Consider the following 8,215-nt stretch of genomic DNA (forward strand, 5'->3'; position numbering starts at 1 on the left):
AGGCTTTATCTAGTAAGTATTGTGGAGGGAACATCGAGGTTTTTGCTGCGATCATTGTAAACGATAATTAATTATAGCAGAAACGCACTGAGTATTAGTGGCTTAATATAATGTGCATTGTTATATTCAACTTATATATTCTCCTGTGTCATGTCTCAAATGTTTGTATTTCACATATATAAAAAGTAAAACAAAAAAAGTAGAGGGTGGTAGGAGAAAAAAGTACTAAAGAGTTCAGGAAGCAGAGCACCAATATGATCTTGTCTGAATATACATTGCTCTCTTATCTGAGGCTTTGGGTCCCCAAAATTACACCAGAAGTGGTACCCCTAATAAAAATTATTATTAATAATGCTTTATAAGTGCATAATCGTTTCGTAACAGAAAACGTGTGTGTGGGGGTGTTTGTGCGTGTGTGTGTGTGTGTGTGTGTGTGTGTGTGTACTCCAAACTGTTCTCTTATAAAACTATTATGTATTTATATTGTTTTTTCCGATTGACAGTCGAGAACGTGTCTCTGAACTTCTAATATCTCCCACTCATTTCCCTATCCAGTTCTCCACGTTAAGATATTACTTTTTGTAACTATGTGGTTCATCATATATATATATATATATATATATATATATATATATATATATATATATATATATATATATATATATATATATATATATATATATATATATATATATATATATATATATACACACAAACACACACACACAAACACACACACACGCACGCACGCACGCACACACACACTCGCACTCCAGTGAAAACTTAGTACGCAAATGAGCCACAGGGACGTTAGAAAGAACTTTTTCACGTGTCAGAATAGTTAAGAGATGGAATGCATTAGGCAATACTGTGGCAAAGGCAGATTCCATACAGTTTCAAGTGTAGATATGATAGAGCCCGATAATCTCAGTCTGTACGCCAGTTGATTGACAGTTGATAGGCGGGACCAAAGAGTCAAAGCTCAACCCCCGCAAGCACAACTAGATGAGTACACTCACTCTCCCTCACTCACGCACCAAATACAATGGTGCCTCATCTTCCGCACACTGGTCGGTCGGCCGAGCGGACAGCATGCAGGGCTTGTGATCCTGTGTTCCCGGGTTCGATCCCGGACGCCGGCGAGAAACAATGGGCAGAGTTTCTTTCACCCTATGCCCCTGTTACCTAGCAGTAAAATAGGTACCTGGGTGTTAGTCAGCTGTCACGGGCTGCTTCCTGGGGGTCGAGGCCTGGTCGAGGACCGGGCCGCGGGGACACTAAAGCCCCGAAATCATCTCAAGATAACCACCCGAGAGACCAGAAGGGCACAAGCGACAAGGAGAGCTTATCTGAGTGTTTCTATATACATCAATGAGCAATCAAGAACATAATAAGTGAGGGTGTGAGAACCTTAACATACCACATAGTTTACACTTCGTGTCATTATCATTAACACCTATTACAAATTTCCAGTAAAATTTGTTCTCAAGCCTGAGCCGCATGTTTACAGAGTCACTCCAAGCATTTTACCCTTGATCTAACCCTCAGCGTTCATACCTTCACCTCGTGTCCTTCCCGATGGAATACTGTTGGCAAATACAAGCAAACAAAAAAGTAGTTTAATCATATTTTACCTATACAGGAGACAAAGATTTCCGGGGCATCTCTTTCCTTGTTTGAATCAAAATGTTGCTTAACACAAGTGTATGTTTGAGTAGACTTTTTTTCGTCTAACGCTCTGATAGTTAATTTCTGTTTTGAGATTACACAAGTGAAAAATATATATAAAAAATATGTTTTGCTTCTGAAATGGAAACAGATATTTCCAGAATTCAAGTTTCTCGAATTTGCTGAACAAGTATTCAGTGCCGCGAAATCTTTTCAATATCTCGGCTCCGTTTTTCCTCGTTTTATTGTGAATTTACCCGACTAGATCTTGTCTCAAGGTGGGAGTAACGGAGAAGGAAGGAGAGGGAGGGAGAGAGGGAGAGGGAGAGACGGAGGGAGAGAGACAGAGAGACGGAAGGAGGGAGGTGAAGCCTGAGAGAGGAGGAGCATGTGTGTGTGTGTGTACTCACCTAATTGTGCTTACCGGGGATGAGCTTTGGCTCTTTGGTTCCGCCTCACAACTGTCAATCAACTGGTGTACAGGTTCTTGAGCCTATTGGGCATTTATGATATGTACATTTGAAACTGAGTATGGAATTTGCCTCCACCACATCACTTCCTAGTGCATTCCCGTAGCGAGAATGCACGTTACGAATGAATGAATATGCATTCACGCTATGAATGAATGTAAGTGTGTGTGTGTGTGTGTGTGTGTGTGTGTGTGTGTGTGTGTGTGTGTGTACCCACATTCACTGTGTGTGTGTGAGCGCGCGCGCGTGTGTTTGTGTGCGTGAGGGCGTGCGTGCGTGCGGGTGTGCATGTGTGCGTGTGGGAGGGCGTGCGATGTGTAGAGATGGTGACACTCAATAGATACAAATCATCTCGGCTCCTGAGCATCCTCCTCACGACAGCCAAGTCAACAACCTAGTTCAAGGAAACCAGAATTATGTGGGATTTGGACTAGTATTACCGCTCTAACCGCCACCTCGACTCCACATTATTGTACACCACATCAAGATCAAATAACAAACAGCATATCTTCTTTCCTGGGACCTAATGAACACCTCAGCCTCCCCACTGACAGTGAGAACACCATATCGACTCGTCTTAAAGTGTCCAATCACTTCATTTATCGGATGGTAAAGCCTCTATTAATGTAGACGTCCTTGATGGATAGTTCAGGTGTTTCCATTCCTCCGTCCTGCTTCTTGGTATTTGAGAAGGGCCAATAACCTCAGTTTTGCAGCTGTGTGTTTTATGTAAGACATATTATTGGGAAATCTTAATTATTTTGCACTTTAACCAAAAAGTAATCGATTATCATAGAGTGACAAATTCATTGTCAAATTCCGAGTGTTAGCATTATTTGTTTTAGTTTACTTAATATTAATCATTTATTCAAGTCGTCTTTCTACTGTTAGCAGTGTACGAACAAGACAGAGAAAGTTGTTTGATTGTTCAACAATTTTTTTTTTCCTATTTACACGTAATGTCCACATACTCCTTCCATCCCTCTTTGCCTGCTGCTGATATATGTTTGTCAACGCTCTAGATCTTAATAGCGAGAAGTATTGTACAGTATTCGCAAGAAGTGGACAATTTCGTTAATGCGCCATTGCTGTATCCGAGGGAGCACTGACCCTTCATGGTCACCCCTGAGCCTCCACAGACCTCGTTCCGTGTCTGTATTCACCTCGACCAATTGGTGATTAAATCTTCATAACAATCGCCCTGGGCACTGTACGCCTCAGACACTTCTCGCCAAACTTTGGTTTATTACGTGTATTGCCAAGGCTCGGATAGCACTAGTAAGCGAAGTTGGAGGAGGCAGAGGAGAGGGAGGTAGGTAGGGAGAGGAGGAGTAGAGAGGGGAGAGGAGAAAGGGGGTTTGGGGAAGAGGTGGCGGCAGCGGCGGTTAACTCTGCCTTTTCCCGGTATTTCCAGCGTGGAAAAAAATAATAATATGCCTAGTGGCAGGCATAAAAAAGGGTAAAACAGAGCCTCAAGTAAGTGAAGATGAGAGATGGAGAGGGAGTAGTGGGGGATAATGGAGGCGGTCAAGTTTTGCTTTGGGGAAGGGTGCAGTTGTGTGATGGGGGTGAGGCGTCTAGATGATGTAGATTGTGATTGTGATATACCTCTAACCCTTCAACATACCCCCCCCCCCGTAAGTATGTTGAGGGGTTAGAGGTATAGGTCTACGTCTACTTGTTTCGTTACTGCTCAACATAACTATCCTGTTCCAACATTTTTCCTCAATTGGCCTGAGAATTTTGTATACCTAGATCATTTCTCACTTTATCTTCCGAAACCTTTTATGTTCAGCTCCTCAAATTAATCTCCGTATCTCAATCCTCAGTTCAGGGAATACTCTTTGTAGCAAACTCCTGTACATGTTCCATCTTCTTAATGTGATCACTTTGGCTGTGTTTTAGGCTGATTCTGTATACTGGGGGACACGTATGCTGAATATAGTATTTTATAACCTGTTCTGGCTACGTTCCTGATGCATGGGGGATGTTTACTACCTTAACCATATACTGTACTGTTCATGTGAATGTACTGAAGTGATCCTCCGGAAATAAGTTCAGTAGTAGGTTTTCTCACAGATTCTTGAGGTTATCTTGAGATGATTTCGGGGCTTTAGTGTCCCCGCGGCCCGGTCTTCGACCAGGCCTCCACCCCCAGGAAGCAGCCCGTGACAGCTGACTAACACCCAGGTACCTATTTTACTGCTAGGTAACAGGGGCATAGGGTGAAAGAAACTCTACCCATTGTTTCTCGCCGGCGACCGGGATCGAATCCGGGACCACAGGATCACAAGTCCAGCGTGCTGTCCGCTCGGCCCCCTGGTTGCGTTGCTTCCTTTAACATTCAGAGAAAAATTGACTACTTTCTCCTTTTAGTACCTTGTTTCTCTGGCCTCTCTACACCTGCTAATTTCCTTGTGGCACTCATTGATGACTATTCATCAAAACTGTGTTCCTTTCGGTTACTTGCCGTTTCATTTTCATTAGAGAACCACCCAATTTAGGACTCTGTCGGTTACTCCGACCTAATTCTCTATCTTGTACAGAAGAGTCAAATGTGGGAAAATGTTGTATGTTTACTGACAATTAAATAATATTTAGTCTTCTAACCTTCTCTTGTCTATCTCATTAATCTTATCGTAGTATTCCTATACGTTTAATGGTTATGATCTTCCTCTTTGAACCTGTTTTATTGGTTTCTTGTGAAATAAATTCTGTTCCATTATTACTATTCTTATTGTCTCTGGCACTATGTATTCTATGCTTGTTAAGGACACTGGTCTGTAGTTGTTAGATCTCTCTACCACTCAAGTATTTTGGCATTTCGTGCGTACTCCTCCAGTAATTAATGTCATTAATTATATATATATATATATATATATATATATATATATATATATATATATATATATATATATATATATATATATATATATATATATATATATATATATATATATTGGTAGCAGTCTTTCCTGTAGACATATATTATTAAATATGACCGAAAAAGTAAGATTAATAATTCTAACACGAATTTTCTCGATCTTTCCTACGTTTCTTTTCACTGGTGGTGGTAATTCAAAAAGCAATTCTCCAAAATTCATTTTTATTTCTAGCCTAATAAAATAAAAATGAATTTTGGAGAATTGATTTTTGAATTACCACCAGCAGTGAAAAGAAACGTACGAAAGATCGAGAAAATTCGTGTTAGAATTATTAATCTTACTTTTTCGGTCATATTTAATAATATATATATATATATAATGTACAGTCAACCTATATAACAATAAAGCACCTACTTGTTAACATTAACGGGCTGATTCGTAGTTTATTTTATAAGAAGGATTTGGCGTTAATGTTGGAGACTCGGAGTATGAGTCTCTAACACCGCTATCACGGCTTTTGTTCGTGTTAATTAAATGTCAAAATGAATTCATCAGGCGTTGGATTTGGTGAATTAATCATTGAATTTGTTACAGTAAAACTGTAAGGAAAAACTAACAAATGCAATTACCATTGGGCATCAATTATCAGAGGATGATAAATGGTTTTTACTCATCGATTACCTATAGCAAAAATGTTGTTATTAAACAACAATTTCTTATTTAATTGTTTAAGCAGAACTACTTTTAAACTTACAGGAATATTACAAACACTCAAACAGTAATTCGTAGTAAAGGACAGGAAAACAGTTGAAAGTTATTTTATTGTAATAATAATAAAAATAATTAATGTGGAGAGGGTTCTTGATTCGATGTATTAGCCATACACACTTGGGCCGGGCAAACAGGTGTTGGGTGCATCCTAAGCGAACTGGCAGTATTGCAGATATGCATCTACTTGAAAATAACCTGGAAAATTCTGTTATATTATCCTAAATAATTATCTCTTCCGCGATAACCCCATCAAACAAATTTCCCAGGCTAGTGTGATCGGACAGTCTGCTTCACACTGACTTTGATGACATACTAAATTTATTTCCAGATGCATCATAGATCCATGCTGATAATTGAGTAATTAGGTTTACAGGAGAAAAGGAAGTATAAATCGCATAAATAAAACCTAACAGCATTAAATCATTTTATTACACAGAGGAATTGGTCACAGTTCAGGGTCACGATGACCCCCTTCCCCCCCCCCCCGCCAGCACCGGACGAAAAAAATTATGCAGAGGTCAATCTAAGGTCACAGTTGAGTGATGGGTCAGCGAGAGTTTGGAGCGTCATCAGCATACATTCCTGTCAACCCATTCTTCTAACATGTTCAGTCCTGTCAACCCATTCTTCTAAAATGTTTAATCCTGTCAACCCATTCTTCTAACATGTTCAGTCCTGTCAACCCATTCTTCTAACATGTTTAATCCTGTCAACCCATTCTTCTAACGTGTTCAGTCCTGTCAACCCATTCTTCTAACGTGTTCAGTCATATCAACCCATTCTTCTAACGTGTTCAGTCCTATCAACCCATTCTTCTAACGTGTTCAGTCCTATCAACCCATTCTTCTAACGTGTTCAGTCCTATCAACCCATTCTTCTAACGTGTTCAGTCCTGTCAACCCATTCTTCTAACATGTACAAATCTGTCAACCCATTCTCCTAACATGTACAGTCCTGTCAACTCATTCTTCTAACATGTACAGTCCTGTCAACTCATTCTTCTAACATGTACAGTCCTGTCAGCCCATTCTTCTATTTTTCTAACATGTTCAGTCCTGGCCACCCATTCTTCTTAAGTGTTCAGTCCTGTCAACTCATTCTTCTAACACGTAAAATCCTGTCAACCCATTCTCCTAACATATACAGTCTTGTCAACCCATTCTCCTAATATGAGGGGTACAGTAACAATTTAGATGAATGTACAAACAAGGGCTGTTGCATTCATCAATTTTCACATTTTATACCTTTGGACATTACTAAAAAACCTAATAAAAATACATGATAAGTATAGGACATGACAACAAAAAATCCCAGGCCTAGTGTATAATACATGAACTCTAATTGGCTTAAGATAACGCATATTGGGCCTGCTAGGATTTCTTTTCTTTTTTTAGATAAATTAGGTTAAGTTCTTTAATTAATTTCCCATTATTTTAGTGAAATTTGGGCCGAAATGCTACGGTCCAAAACAATAATCTTTGGTGGTCCAAGAATGAATTTCGTACATTTGACCAAATAGGTTTTTTAATTACCATTGTAAGAAGCTGTTGCTGTTCATAGACACACTGTCGAATTGCAGGAAATTGAGAGAGTATACTAGTTCAAATAGGTCCAGTATACTGGAGCAGCTACGTCCAGTATTGGGAAAGTATACTGGACCCTATAGCAGTCTCTCACAAAAATCGCCTATTCATAAATGGCTTACGATTACATACGTACTTCTTTCTGCAGAAACATAAGCTCATGGATCTGCAGTCACATATAAACAGAATTCTAGGGCAAATATATGAATCGTAACGTCAGACTTATCTACACTACTTACGTAATACAATTATTCAACCAAGCAAGAAACCGAAATGTTCTGTTGATAGGACAGTTCAGTCCTATCAACCCAAGTTGATATCAAGACTAGTTGTTCATTATAAAACACGAGAATTAAATGGTTCCTGGTGTTCAATTGTTCATGAAGAGGACAGAGACCAAGGATAAAAACTTGTGTTTTTCTGAGAACGCCAAGATCTACACACACACACACTATACGTACGCATTGACACACGTGCGTGTGTATAATGAGCACACTAGGCTAGCTTAGTGAGCACACACACTAAGCCTAGTGTGTGTGCTCACCTAAGCTTAGTGACACCACCCTTCTAGTATCTGGCCAATATATACAATGACTACATGTATCTCGTCGCATTTTCTTATGAAACTGTGTGTGTGTGTGTGTGTGTGTATGTGTGTACTCACCTATTTGTGCTTGCGGGGGTTGAGCTTTGGCTCTTTGGTCCGGCCTTTGTGTGTGAGTGTGTGTGTGTGTGTCCGGCCTTTGTGTGTGTGTGTGTGTGTCCGGCCTTTGTGTGTGTGTGTGTGTGTGTCCGGCCTTTGTGTGTGTGTGTGTGTGTGTGTGTGTGTGTATGTGTG

Source organism: Procambarus clarkii, chromosome 57 (genome assembly GCF_040958095.1).
Source record: "Procambarus clarkii isolate CNS0578487 chromosome 57, FALCON_Pclarkii_2.0, whole genome shotgun sequence".
Classification (NCBI taxonomy): Eukaryota; Metazoa; Arthropoda; class Malacostraca; order Decapoda; family Cambaridae; genus Procambarus; species Procambarus clarkii.